Source organism: Lonchura striata, chromosome 16 (genome assembly GCF_046129695.1).
Source record: "Lonchura striata isolate bLonStr1 chromosome 16, bLonStr1.mat, whole genome shotgun sequence".
Lineage (NCBI taxonomy): Eukaryota > Metazoa > Chordata > Aves > Passeriformes > Estrildidae > Lonchura > Lonchura striata.
The window spans coordinates 1,675,369-1,690,877 of NC_134618.1; the positions used below are offsets into that span (position 1 = coordinate 1,675,369).

A 15,509-nucleotide genomic window follows, 5' to 3' on the forward strand; every position below is an offset into this window, starting at 1 on the left:
TTTCACACTACCTGATACCACGGAGTCAATAAATCTTTCCTGGATGCTTATGCTCTGTTTCTTGTCACTGTTATCTTAACACTTGGAGAGGCCAATCCGCACATGTAAGAAAGAGAATAATTGCTTTACACCATTTTCTGAGTTAGTTACATAGAAGTATTTTAGTGTCTATTTTAATATTTTGTTAAAGTCTATGATATATTTAACACATTACTATTCGTATGAACTATACAGTGAATACATAAACTGACAGATTATACTATACAAAGTAGTAAGTATTTTATACCCTATCAGAATACTTGTGATGCAAAAAGCTAATCTATGAATGTGGAAACCAATATTATATTATTATCTCTAACATTTACAAGTGATTATTCTTGTATAACATTTGAAGCAATACGCATAATAAATAGACTCCACAACCTGATGTAGTTATGAAGTGGGTATACGTGTGTCAGCACCCGGCACAAGTGAGATATCTCTCAAAAAACTTGTGCGCCGAGCTTCAGTCTTACCCACATCTTTATTCTTTATTCCATATGCAATACATTACACAACCTTCCCATGCATATTCAACCCCTGGCCCCATCTGTCCTCGCCTCTCATGCTAAATAGAGCCACGCCCTTCTGGGCATGTGTGGTTTGCTGGAGTGGTCACATGAGGGTCTCTCAGTGGTCTCTGTTATAAATTGTGACACGGCAATTTGAAGTGTCTTAATCCAATAAAGCAATTTTATTGAAAATAGCAAGCGAGTAAGGCAGGCAAAGCACAGCGCTGGGCGGCCGGGGAGTCTCCTGCTCCACCAACGGCGTGCAAAAATGTTCTGTCCCAACCTTCCTTTTATCCCCCCCCTTCTCCTTGCAGGCGTGACTCTCCAGATGTAGTCTGAGTCTGGTCGTTGTGATAGCTTCTAAGTCTCTTCTTTTGAGATACAGCAAGCAGACCAGATACACACACCCAGGACTCTAATCTCAACCTCCTTATCACCTTGTAAGCAAATAAGCATTTCAAAGACACACCAGTACATTCTTATGCAAACCAAGGTAAGCGAGCATATCACAGTGAACAAATGATTTTCCACTTATCTCAGTCTCTGAGGCTGAAGATTGTGGTCTTTATCATGATTGAACTTTAGAAGTTTTCTCCTTTGTGCATGTGTTTTTGGTTCTTTGGTGCTTATCTGAGTACATCAGTCAGTCTTGATAAGCTTGGAGACAGAGGAGCCCCTTTATCTGGGTTCTTTGCATCTCCTAGTCTCCTCGGTGTTGTTCTTTATGGAAGAAGCTTCAGGAATTTGCATTTTCCTATGCCCTTTGTATCATGGCAGAAGTTTCTTAAGTAAAAGGTTAAAATTCAATGCATAATTGTACAAGCTAACATTTAAATGCTTAATTTATTTTGTTAACTCAAGCGAACTCCAAAAATTCTATTTCACATTTATATGTATAACATATATCTATAAGATTTATAAGTGATTATTCAATATTATATTATCATCTATAACATTACAAGATTATTCTTGTTTAAAAATGCATGGATAGCAGAAACTATTTGTGCTTTCTTTCAATAAGGCAGTAGTATCTGGAGGGGTGATTGACAAGCTTTAGCTTGTCACTAATAAATTTATTAAAATATTTATCTCTGTATAGAATAAAAACTGGTTAGTAGCATTCCTGTTTATTTAAAATGAATGTTTATTTGGCTTCAAATAGTCAGGAAAATTAATGCACAAATGTGAAAAACACCATTCACTTGTGTTAAAATTTTAGAAGTTTAATAGTAATGAAAATAGTAATAAAAATTAGGACAATAGGAGACAACAAAAAGCAAAGAATTACAGATGTCCAGGTGCCTGGCATTCTGCCAAAAGGCACACCTTGCTAACAAAGGATTACCTCTTAAAAGCAATAGCCAATTTCATATTCATATATCTCATACATGATTCAAGTATTCCTTTCATTCCTTTCACACTAGGGTGTTTCTACTTAATTTCAGCTTCCCCCCCTCATCTTGTAAATCAGTCTTTTTGGTTCCTTGAAATCTGGGCTTTCCCAAGAAGGGGGCAATAATTCTTTTCTTGGAATCTTGTTTGTTGGTGTTATCTCTATCCAGAGAGGATAGTGCAAATAATTTATTGATTTCTTTGAGCTAGTTACCAAAAGTCACATAGTTTCTATTTTAATATTATGCTATAGCCTAAAAACTATATATATGGAATTTATGGTTCTTCTCATTGTTTCTTTCATTTCTCAGTATACAATTTTATTTCTCAGCAGACCTACAATTTGTCTCTCGTTCCATTTATCAATCAGTGAAATCCTTCCGGTTGTTTCTTTTATCTCTCAGTATCTACCTTTGTTTACCAGCAGATCCACAGTCTGTAAAGACAAGTCCCTCATTCCTTTCAAAACAGTTTAATGAAGTTCATCTCCTATTGCAAAAGCTTCTTGCATATCTGTTAAGGTCAGGAAAACTCACTGAAGTAGTTTTTCAAAACCTCCTTTGTCAAGTAATTTCTGAACTGTGACTGGTGACTGGCAGTGACTGGTGCTTTGGCTATGGAATGTCTGCTACAGAGATTGTCAGCCTTCATTTAAATAGACAACCAGCAATGTATCTTGGAAACCCTTACCAGTATGTCCACGTCTAGAGTTTTTAGTTTACAGCCACGAGGTGAAAGGAGTTGATCAACAGTTAACTCATGTAACCATGAGTAAACTAGTAAGAGTCAGCAAATATTAATCACAAGTCTAAGCAGGATGTGCCTTAGCTTTGTTAAGATAAGAGAAACAGAATGTACCTTGTCAAGATAAAAGGAATAAAACCTATTGAAACCGACACAGAAAACGTGTAACCAGCCAGCACATAAAACGTGTAACTAGCCAGGAAAGGAAATAAAGGTGAAAAGTGCAAAGTGAGGAAGACTGCCAGTCTTTGTCAGAACAACCCCTGAGGAAGACCCGGAGCCTTCTTCAATGTGACCACCAGAGTACGCTATGCTTGTGTATTACATATGTTAATGACATTAATGATTTCTGAGAATTGATTTGTAAAACCACTCCTATCGCAAGGAATGTAATGAATATGCATGACATTTAACCATATATTGTGCTGTGTAAGTGCTGGGTTAGCATGTTAGAAGGAGCAATCTCCCACATACCTGACTTGTTAGGTACTCAGAGACCACAGACTCTTACTATTTCTGTTTGATCTGTTGTCATCTGACTGAATTTTAATACTGCAGATTCTGTAGTTTTCTACCTTATTATAGAGTTTTATTAATTAAATGGCCTGAAAAAAATAGATAAAACTATGGGTTGGATACATTCACAACCAGGAAATTTTTGTATAGACTAGCTGTGTCCATCTGAGCACTCCATCATCATTTGGCAAACAATATTCTCATTAGTCAAAATGTAATTAATGGCTTCAGTGTAGCATGTTGCTTTCTCTAACCAACAGAGAAGCAGGTGCATATGCTGGTTTGTTACCTCTAATCCTTTATATTGCTTCAGAGTAGTAAGTGGCACCGGTATAAATGTGCATGTCCGAGATTGACATTGTCTGAGATGTTTTCTACTGCCATCTATGCAGCAGCTGTCTTCTGGGCAATTTTCCTTATCCCCTCAATGGGCCCAGCAATGTCTTGCCACATTACTCAGAGAAAACTCCCTCCAAGAACCTTTTCTGTTTAACGGGTGATCAATGACCCACCAAATGACTCAGAATGACCTCAGCCCATTGTGAGATGCTCCGCCCAGGGGGGGGGAGCTAAACATCCCCACCTCAATATATTCTGGGGCTTGCAACAGAGTAGTCAGCCTTTCCACAGGTTCCCAAGAGGTACAGCTTGGGGTTTTTCACTAGACCTTCAGAGGAAGACTACACCCTTCTACAGGACCACTGCTCCAACAGAACCATATCTGCCACTCCAGGAGGAATGCAGCCACCCCAATTTAGATGGCTACCAAAATGCTGACCAAAAGGGTCTCAGGTTGCATACTGACTCTGTCAGTGGTTTTTCTTTTACATTATTGCATGGATATTTTTTTTTTCCCTAATAAATTGTATTTCTGACTTGGAGTCTCTCACTGGTTTTGCTTTCAAACCAGAACAGTGCACAATAAACAAAATAAAAACATGTTCAACAAGGCAAGACTGTGAATATACCAAGCAGGATCTCAGGCTGCTGCTCCCTGTTCAACACTAATGGTACATCAAAGAGGTGTTTGGAAGTTTCTGGTGGCACTGTACACAGTGCCTCAGTGTACAGAGGATGGGGAAAGGAAAGGGAACAGAAAACAGAAGGGGAAGAGAAGGGGAAAAGGAAGGGAACGAAACGGGAAAGGAAAGCAGAAGGGGAAGTCAGGTCTTGTAGGGAAGGCTCAGGAGAGGTTTTGTTTAGTGCTCATAAAACGTTAGTGAAAGCAACTTTCATTCTTGGTGAAACCCCTGAGATTCACAAACATGGATTTCTGCATCTCCGAAAGCAACTCCAACTCTTTTTTCATACTCTATTTTATTTAAGTTCTTTAAAGAACATAAGAAAGCAGAGATGAATTCAGTATAAGCAGTGCGATTCTGTATTTAAAATGCTTCAGATAGCTATATTTTTTCCAACATTTTGATCAAAACAGATTTATAAATTTTGCTGTAACCTTTAAAAATCATCTGATTTGATGAAGGTTGAAGTGACCTGCTCATTGCTGTGCTGAGGTGGTTTGGCAACATATTTTATCCTCTGCCTCTCTTCAGTATGCTTCAGTAGCATTTTCTGGACAATATTAAAAATGGCATATTTGCCTAAAGCAAATTCTTTTTGCCAGAGTCCCCCAAATTAGCACATATCCAGTTACTGCCCACCTTTTGATCTGTAACAATAAACTGCTGGATTTGTGTACTACCTACCTTGTCCCCAACACTCACAAGTGTCCCCTGAGAGCTCTGTCATGTATCAGGAAATGATGGTTGAGTGATGCAGCCTTCCCTTCTAATGTCATTGTGCTAAGTGCCAAACCTTAAGTACAGTGGGATCTACTCTGAGGAACTGTAGGATAGCGGTCCTGTCTTCCAGTTCTGAATTCCACTAATTCTCATTGCTGTGTTACTGATATCAAAGGGTGCTTTTCAGGGAAGATGATAATCACAGTGGATATGAACATAACACGTGTGGTGTTACATTTTAGTTAAATGGTATGCTCTATCTCACCCCTCAAAAATATACGGTTTATTCCAAGCCTGTAATCCTCCCCTGAAGTATCATGTGTCTGTAATCCCACTGGCCCAAGTCTTCTTCCTTGCCCACTTTGAATCTCCCTGTTAAACTGTGTCAGGGGGACCAGGCTCTCTCTTGGCCATTTTCTCCCTAGCTTCTCCCTCTTCCCCCTCCCTCTCCCTCAGAAACCATGCTGCTTCCCAGGGGTAGGACCCCCAGTAAACCCTCATCTAACTAGCACCCTTAGAAGCATGTGGAGTCTCCTTGCCTGCCTACTGCTACCAGCGAACATACAGTTTAGGGGGACTCCCTGGGGACCACAAACGAACTGCAACAAACATGTGCATGCAAAAGTGTAAGTTCAGGGTTGGTTTCTTTCTATTAACTTGCATGCAGGCTTTATTTATTTTTTCATGCATATTAAACCAATGAGTAGACCTTGAACTGAAGGTAAAAGGTAAACAAGATTTCCTGAATGAGGCCAAGATGTTCTAGCATGCCAATCTCATACATTTTACTCCCTGCCCTATACAGTATAGAGTGGACAGAAAAAGCAAGCTATGTTTACATAAACCGTAGCCTCTGCTAGGACAGGTATCTCATGTTAAACTAAGAAAGAGCTAAAAAGTGCAGTAAAATATACAGAGGCTCATGATAATCCCAGAAATGCTGGCTGCTGTTAAATGTTTTATTGTAGCCTTTCTGTACCCAATGGCCTTCCATCCAGTGAGACAGAAAGATGAACAGAGTAGGATGGGAGATAGCCAATGTCACGTTTGTCCATATATTCAGTACCAGCATGCTGCTTTCTTTCTCCTGTCCTGGACTCCAGCCCCACTTTTCCTGATGTACTCTCAGCTGACAAGCTGCAGGTGCAGACAGGCCTGGCTGGGGACAATTTCTTTAGGCAGGAAGGTGCAGCTGCACACACCTTAGTGCCTCAAAAATTTACAGCAACATCCCCATTTATTTCCATTGCTTTGTATAAAGCAATGTGTCTCAGATTGTTGATGTCTTGGGGTTCAGATGGTCGAGGTGACCCCGAGATCATAAAGAGTTTTTGCTTCCCTAGCCCAATGCAGCCAAATAAGGAGCCTGGAATGCGTCCAATTGCACTTTCAAGGTTGTTGATTTCTTCTTATCTATAACATTCTTTCTCTGATCTGCCGAGCTCCATCCAGAAAGGAGGCCATGGCCATCTGCCCCCAAGCCTCAGATGGCTCCCACCTTATACACTCAAAACTACATGTCTATGTTTACAATTTATTACTAGTTCACATCATCTATGTTACACAGTGAATCTCTACCTTAAACCAACAGAAAAGTGTCACCATCACATCAAGACATGGAGGACAAGATGAAGGAGAAGAAGACTAGGACATGCCCAAATTCCTCCATCTTGAACCCCCTGAATCACATTCTAAAAATCCCAAAAATTCTACTTTTCCACCCTGTGTTAGTTCAAATATCACACTACTAAAACCCTTGTGACTTGTAATTCCTCATACAAAATTGACAGCTTTTTCCACGGGCCAATATCGAAGCCACAGATATTTTTTACTTCATGTCAGCATCTCTGAGCCCCCTACCAGGGTCTCAAGACAGCCAGGGCAGCCAGAGGGATTTGCTGGACTCTGACATCGGATTAGAGACAAGTTTGCGAGGAAACACTCTGGAATTTATGTTTCCTCTGAAGAAAAGGGTTTCAGAAATCTCTTCCAGCTGATAAGAAATTAATGTTAATGGATGAAAGTGGAAAAAGCCAGACATTTATGACAAACCAAGTGTCCACACAGCACACGAAAAAAGTAAATAAACGCTAGATATTGAAATGTCAGAACCATACTACATACACATACCAGGGGAAAACAAAACAAAACAAAACAAACAAAACAAAACCCAAAACAAAACAAAACCACAAAAAAAACCCTACCAAAAAACCCAACGGCTGATGACCTGGTGGGGTGTAGGGGGAAAAATGGTGATGGCTTTTGTCTCAGGGAAGAAAAAAAACAACAAGTTCATGCAGTAGCTTGGGAAAAAACATATAGGAAGCTGGTGCATCTCTGGTCTCTTTACAGCACATGAAGTAGGTGGATTTAGGGTCCTTTCATTTGCTGGGTCTGCTTTCCTGAAGTCTGGGACCACACTTTTTGCTGACACAGACATGATAGAGACTAGTATTACATATTTTTGATGGGACAAATTGATAAAGCAGGATTCTTCTCCCAGCTCTGGCATTTGCTCTGGTGTTTGCTGAAAGCCAAGACCCAGCAGTCCCAGAAAATGCAGTCATACTTTGCACATCTTGTTCTTCTGTGTCTTACATTGCAAATGCAAGATGTGGCTGGGGGTGTGTATTTTATAGCCATCTGTCAGAGGTGGGGCAGTTATCTTGTGTTAATTGACAACCTGTTAAAACCAGGCGGGGCAGTTTTCTTTCTCTTCCAGACCCACCCTACCTCCAGGAGGTATCTTCTGTTAATGGGCCATTGAGTCTCACTGCATGACTGATCAAATTACATCATCCCACTAGAAGATGCTCTGCCCAGAGAGGATCCAAGCATTCCTACCTGGATAGACTCTGATTTTTGGAAAACCACAGCAGCCTTTTCCCACTGGATACCCAGAGCAGCTTTCTTTTCCACTGGATTCCCAAAGGAAGACCAGGTCTATCTACACCACCTCGGGACCTTCAGAGGAAAACTTCTACAGGATCACTGCTTCAACAGAACCACATCTGTCACTGCAGGAGGACTGCAGCCACCGTTCAATCAGACTGCTACCAACACCCTGACCAACAGAATGTCAGGTCATATTCTGACTGTGTCAGTGTTGTTTTGTATTACTGCATTTTTATTTTTCCTAATAAAGAACTGTTATTCATACTCCCATATCTTTGCCTGAGAACCCCTTAATTTCAAAACTATAATAATTTGGAGGGAGGAGGTTGACATTTTCCATTTCAAGAGAGGCTCCTGCCTTCCTTAACAGACACCTGTCTTTTCAAACCAAGACATGTTGTTAAAGAGGGAGACAGGGAGGATTCTTTTTAGTAGATTTATCAGATGAAAATAAAGTGCAAACAAGACAATATTATATCTGACAACTGTTTATTGGTAAAGGAGTGTTCCTACTGAAGGAGATAGAAACACGAGCAGAGAGGGAAAGAGACAGAGAGAGAAACAAGACAGGGACAGTGTTACCGTAAGAACTCTAGCATTCTGTCAGCATCAGCAAGGCAAATGGTGCTGTGTGTTGCAAGCCACAGCGAGCTGCGTGCCTCTAGCGGCGGCTTGGTGGGGCTTTCAAAGTGGCAGCATGCCTCTGGTGTTGGCTGCAAGCTGCAGCGAGCCTTGCACAGCTCTTGTGAATGGCTCGGTGCAAGTGGCGGGTAGAGGCTGGTCGCCACGGGTTGATATTGTGGCAGGTGTGGTTGCAGCTGGGTGCAAGCAGCAGTAGCCACTGCTGTGCCCAGGAAACACGGCAGGGGCGGCTGGCTGTGGCAGCACCTGCTCTGCTGGGGAGGCAGCAGAGCATGAAGTTGTTGTGGCGATGAGCTGGTTCATGGAAATGGTGAAGCAGGGCAAAGCAGGTGCGGACAGGGAAGCAGGACCACCAGGATGAGAAACCGAGATGGGGAGAGACCCTAGAGGTGAGGCCCTGCTTCCTCCAAGAAACCCAAAGAATAATGGCTCTCATTGTGTCACAGTTAACTGCTTTTATGTGCTAAAAGCTCCTCCCATAGCCCAGTTTCCTGGGCATTCTTTCCAGGCATCTGGGCATTTGTCCCACCGGCAAGTGTGGGGGAGGGGGAGATCGTGGAAGCGTTCTCTGCCCTGACTGGCTGCCAGGCAAAGCCTTCCCAGGGACAGGGCTGCCAGCACATGTACAGCCCTTATAGGAATCTTCTATTTTATGAGTAACATATGTTGAGGCATAAATAAAAATCAGATTAGTCCCTCTCACTAGGTATCACAGAGGTAAATGTCTTAGGAAAGGTACACAGGAGATCATGTTCTCTAGGTCATAGTCTGCAATGGAGCTCAGGGCAGAGTCAGAGATTATATAGAGTACTCTTGAGAGTTCCCTGCCACTTACCTGTCCCTCTGACCTCCCACCATTGATAATAGCATCATTATTTCGATGATTGCCAAGTCATTTTATAAAAAGAGACTAGTCTTCAAGAAATTGAAAGCACAGAGTAAACTGATGAGGTTTATTGGTGTGTTTTAAGGTTGTTCTTTAGCTTTTCGACACAGAATGCCTTTGTCCTGACATAAGCATGTCTTTTGAGGTTTGTGCATTTTTTCTGTTTATTCCTAGTTGGTGTTTTTGCTTTCTTTTCTCACTGTGCTGGGATCACCCATCTTTGCTTTGAGCTTGCTTCAAGGGCTTTCCATACCTCCTCCCAATGATGTTAATAGCTCTTTGGTTCTGGGAATGGGTCACTTAGTAGTAAGGAATTCACATTTATATACTTTCATATTTTCTAATTTACATCTCACAAAAGGGTCATGATACACTTTTGCCTTCTGGACCCTTGTCCTACCAGTTGGCTTCACCTGCTCTTCCCCAGTGACTTGTGTTGTTGGTAGACCACTGCTCCTTAATTTAATGCGTGCTGGAATGTTTTAAGTCTTCCCCTCTAACAAGTTTGTCCTTCTCTTAAGGGTGGTCACTGACATGTGATTTCTCTGCCTTTGAAATTATTTTTGCTTGCCTTAGAGGATGAATAAGTTCATCTCCCATGCCTCTGCATGATTTACTACATTTTTAAATGAACTGTAAGGCTAGCATATACCTTCTCTGGCACATGCCTCCTCTTGGCATGCATGGAGCAGCTTCTAGCGTGAGCTCTCCAGCTTGAGAGCTGTTATTTCTGTGCCATGCTCTTGGTCAAGCCTGTCTGTTCAAGAGAGGATTCTTCTCTTCTGTAAGTTGTGCAGAATCGTTATCACAATTTTCTGGTTCAAGGGGAAGGAGCTGGCACTGGCATTTGGATTGACTCTTGTCTTTCTCCCATCTTGGGAGTGTTCTCAATTTCTTCTTCACCCAGCAGTTTGAGACAAGGTTTGGAATGCAATGGACACTCTAGGGAGGTGAATTTCTTTGGTGTTTTCTAGACCAAGGCCAGCTTGTTTTGTCCAATGATTAAAAGAACCTGAAAGAAGTAGTGAGGTAAGCAGGAAATGGCACATGATCTTCCAGTTTTTCCTGTTGCTTTCTGTATGCAATGAGTGGTGTTTTCTACACTGATGCCAGAAAATGCACTCTAATTCTCTAGTGTCAGCCTGACAGCTTAGTTTTCTTGGCATATTTTAGCATCTACAATCACAGACAGTCAGTACTTAATATAGGAGAACTCCCATGGAATAGAGACTTCGGAGTGAAAGAGACAGGAACGAAATGTGTTCATCATTCTGTACTTTGGCCAGCAGAACCTGCTGATTCTGCAGCAGTGTCTGTACTGGTCCCAGCAGAAGATGCCTTGCACATGGTTGATTGAAACCACATGTTCAAATTACTGTGAGAAGAACCTGAATTGCACATTTTTTAGTGTGAATCTATTCTGGGGCTTTATAAGATTTGAGTTTCTCTCCTCTTTTTGGTGCAGTGAAACAAGATCTGTCTCAAGTGGAAGGAAAGGATTATACAGCACATGAGTAGTCTGCTGGAATGGTGATGTTAGGGAGACTTGCTTCAGTGACTATAGAAAAGTGTTATTTATAAAACAAGGCAGTATTAGCCATGACCCACTGAAAAGAGATTAATCTCTTGCAGAAGCTGAAACTGATTAGTGTCCTCTGATTCCAGCTCTCAGAGAGAAAGCTGTGGTGAGCATAGGGCATCGCATCCTGTCTGACATTTAAGTTTTGTGCTCATGCAGCATTTACAAGCACAGCACAGTGACTTCTGTAGCCCACAAAGGGGTCAATACATCAGACAAAGCGTGCATTCATCTCAGAAGCTGTTTTGGCTCGCTGGAAAACAAAATGTGTACAAAACTCCTTCTAAGAAGGATGTCTGCAGCAGATGACCACTGTAAAACTTGCTTTGGTGTAGGCAGCAATAAACAGACTCACTCACTACTCTGGAGCTGCTGGTGCTCACAGACCAGACTGCTGGGGTAACTGCAACAGGTCACACAAATGAAGAGGTACAGCCTAGCTTCCTGTACGGCCCTGATATGCCTCCCCTGCTCTGCGGACCAGGTAAGTTTCCCAATGCTTTTATCTTGGGTTTCCCTTTGCTTTTATCTTGGGTTTATTGCACAGTTCTGCTGCAGATCAGGAGCATTCTAGCCACAGGCCAGCTGAGTTCTGCCTGAGACTCAGGTGGCTTTAGCCTCACTGGCCTGCAGCCATGGGAGCTCAGTGGGCAGAGCTCAGGGACTGTGACAGGGTGGTGCAAGGTGAAGGGTCCTACTCTGTTTGAAGAGAATCTGGGCTTAGGAGTCATGGAGAATTCGGCATTTTATATGCAGTGGGTTTTGTCGTTCAGTGCTCTCCACTCCCAGGAATTTCTAATACTTTTTGTTTTTCCCAGGGAACATGCTCTGTGTGCTGGGGTTTGTTTCAGCCCTTACAATCAGTGTACTTGATAAAGTGGGTAGCTGGGCTTGGATGGCATTATCCAGCAAGAATCCAAAAAAGTTGTACATGTTTTTTTTCCCCATCTCTATCCTGGAAATCCCTGGTGCAGGAGCACTGCCACTGGAGCAACAGGAGCCAGTCTTGGCCAGGAGAGGGCATTCACACCCCTTGGGTCAACCCTGCAGAGCAGTGCTAAGATTGCATCTGTGAGCCACCAGCCAAGAGTTCCCTGCCTAGAGCCTTCTAGGGAGCTCAGGTGTTACTCAGACTGGCAGCAGCTTTCTGAGCCAGTTACTTTTTGACTGTAGGTGGCTCAGAGGAGCATACTGTGCACAAAACTAGCTGGTAGCCTCCCTCTGAACTGCCTTCTGGCTCACAGGATTCAGGATAGGAAATAGCTAATGTGGACAGTACTGTTCTCTTCCTAGACCTTAACTTCAATTCCTCCTTGCATTCTGCCTAGGAACAAGCATTACAAGCAACTTCAGTCTGCAATTTTTATGCACCTTGATCTATTAGATGGGTTCCTTCTCATGACAGTACTCTCAACTGGTTTCTGTAGTTGTGTTCTGACTCCTGTTTATACTGTACCTTTCTGTTGTGTTTCACTTAAGGATGTGCAGTGGACTCTTAACAAAGCCTGCTCAAAACAGTCTCTTGCAGCCAGAACCTTTACAAAAATAAGAAAGCTTTTTTGTTTTTTTTTTTTACTGGATAGTGTTACAGAAGGCATGTTTTAGAGTCAGTACATCTCAAATTTCACTTAGAGGTATATGGAGCTGCCTTTTACTTCCCTTTTAACTGCCATCACTTCTTAAATCTCTTGTGCTCTTCAGTGGCTTGCAGAAAGTAACACTGGTGTGAAGCTGGGCTATTTTCGTGGAGAGTGAGGGCACATCTTATCTTTGCAGCACATTCAGGACATACAGCACCTTCCCGTTCCCTACTGGCTCCTGGTCCTCACTATCATGTTCTTCCACAACTGTATTGCCCCCTTTGTGCCAGACACCATGTACTGTTCTATGGCTGTGGCCCATTGACTGACATAAGCGGACAAAGCCTTGCAGGCCTCAGTTTTGGAGGGACTAGGAAATACAGGAGTAATAAGACTTGTTCCTTCCACTCGTGAAATGTGGAGAAGCATGCCTTTGACACCTAAAAGTTTGAGGACTCTTTGACCCTTCTTTCCCTTCAAAGTCTTCTGAAAGACTGCAAAAAAACCTTAAAGGAAAATTACTCATCCAATATTTAAAGCTTCAAACACTGCCAAAGGAGGATCAGAAGGATTTGGGAGAATGGGAAGAAATACTCCATTTAAAAAACAGTCCATAGACATTTCACCTTCGTGACAGACCAACAAAGTGGGTGCCTCCTGAGCTGGGTGGGGTGTCAATGTCACATGCTTGGGGCAGCTCTGCCCTGCAGATGCCGCACTGTTGTGTCCAGAATATAACTGGGCTTGCTCAGCCTGAGTCTGTACAAGAGGAAGCCTTTGTATCTGGGGAAAGCTTCAGACTTCTTTTTTAATGCTTGCCTTTGCTTAAAAGAAAGCACCAACCTGGCTATCTAAATTGAGACTCCTGCTTCTGTTCTGGTGTTCTGCCACAGACTTGTTTTGCTGCTTTGTTGCCCTTTGTGGATGATGTAGCAGCCTCTGTCACATTATGAGGATGAACTTTTATATTAGGTAAGGCCTGCAGTAAAATAAATAAAATTATTTTGGTACTATTTCATTAGTGATTTGAAAGAAGCCACTGTGAAATCAGGAGGGAAGAAATGTCATCAGTATGACAACTGATGGGAAGCAGCCATACAGATAGGCAAATCGCCAAATCAAATTTAAGTTTTTAATCAAATCAAACCAGTTTTAATCAAATTTAAGATCTTTAAATAAACCTCTGTGAAAGCTGTTAAACTGAATTACTGTAAATTCTATAAAGAATTTGAGGAAATTTAATAAAATTTCTGCATGTCCCTAACAATTTGACAGGGTGGTATTTTTGGTTTGTTTTTTGCTGTAACTAGGGTCTTTTTAAAGTAATTTACTGTGCAATTCCTGGTATTTCTCAAATGTAGATGTTCAATATAAATTTTTCTTGCTGCTATATTATTTTTAAACCATGGTCCTGCCCCTCAGCATTCACCCCCTTTAACTGATCAGGCATTTAGCCTCTTAAAAGAGGATGTCAAAACTTCACCCATGTAGTTTGGACATGCTGCAGCTGTGAGCTTTGCTGATACAGGAAACACATGCTCCACTTTAACCTGCAGTTTCACTCTGCACTTGCTGACTTGCCTTCAAAGTGTCTGAAAATACCAGCTCCTCTGTGGTGCACATTAATTAAAAAGAAAGTAAACCACCAAGGGCTTGGTAGTACAAACCAGACAGAACCAACCTTGTTTACACATCCTCTCATTCAAACCCTTCCTGCCCATATGCTTGTGCTCAAACTTACTTTCTATCAAAATAACCAGATCAAGAATACTAATTTTTTTTTTTTCTTGGCTTCATTTTATTTTAAGCAAGTTTATCCAGGATAAATATTCTGGTTAAAATCAGCAGGCAGCTGCTTGCATTTTTTGGGGCAGTTTACGACAGCTCCCTCATTCTCTCTGTAGCAATTGGCATATTAATTGTGAGTACCCAAAACATGAAGCACTTGCCGATAACTTGCTCCTGATTTTTTGAAACATCCACTACAGCCCCCTCAAACAGAATTTCACCTGTTGTAGCTGAACGAGGAGTCCTTTATATCCTTGCAAACTGCGAGACGCACCTTAACCTGACTTAAATTACAAGAAGTAACAGTCCCCTGGTTTTACCTCTGTCCTGTAATTGTGCTATTGTAGCATCAACCTGTGGTATATGGCTGTGTGTTTTGGGAAGCCTGAGACAAAAACAGAAAGGACTGGGATAAGCTTTGCAAGTGGGAAAAGACAACTTTCATGCAATCAGGCCCCATTTTGTCAAACAGCTTCCATTCCTTATTTCCATAATTATCATGGTATAACAATGTTTTCCCTTCCCCTTTGTTAAAACCTGGGGTTTCGCTTGAGTGCCAGACACCTAGTAACACTTCAGTTCTCAGTTCAGAAGTCTCAGCAAGAGATAGAACAGCTGGTCCGCTACACTACTAACAGCCAAGGAAAGGCCGTGTCACTGCCACTCCTGCCAGCCCACTTTGCACAGCCCCGTGTGCCACTAGGACCCATGGGAAGCAGGGTCCCCTGGAAGAGATTTTCTGTTCATTCCCTTCACCACCGTGTTAGACTGAGAGGTGTCCTTGCTATTGTCTGTGCCATGCTGACTCTGCCAGTCTTCACTCTCTTGGCATTCACGTCTATGCCCCTGCTGGTCTCTACCAGCTGGCTCAAAATCACTTATTCCTTTGCTACTGTGAGTTCCCAACTGTAGCTGGGTGTATTGTGGCTATACACCTACATCGGGATGGCGTATTACAGCTGCCCTGGTTTCCTGCTGAGCAGGTTTCACAGTCACAGTTTGAAGTCACTAGCTCTGCAAGCCTGGCATCTTTGCTTAGCAAACAAATAACCCTGAAGAATCAACATGGAGCAGAAGGCAGAGTACAGAGCAGAGTTTGAACATCTCCATGGATGAAGACTCTGCAGCATCGCTGGGCTACCTGTCCCAGTATCTGACCCCTCACAGGAAAAATGTATGTCCTTGTGTTCAGCT

General features: G+C 42.2%; 1 pseudogene; it reads left to right on the plus strand.

Moving 5' to 3' along the window:
* The first annotated feature begins 8,771 nt into the window (after nucleotides 1–8,771).
* LOC144247168 (lysosomal dipeptide transporter MFSD1-like) lies at nucleotides 8,772–15,227 on the plus strand (annotated as a pseudogene).
* The last annotated feature ends 282 nt before the right edge of the window (nucleotides 15,228–15,509 follow it).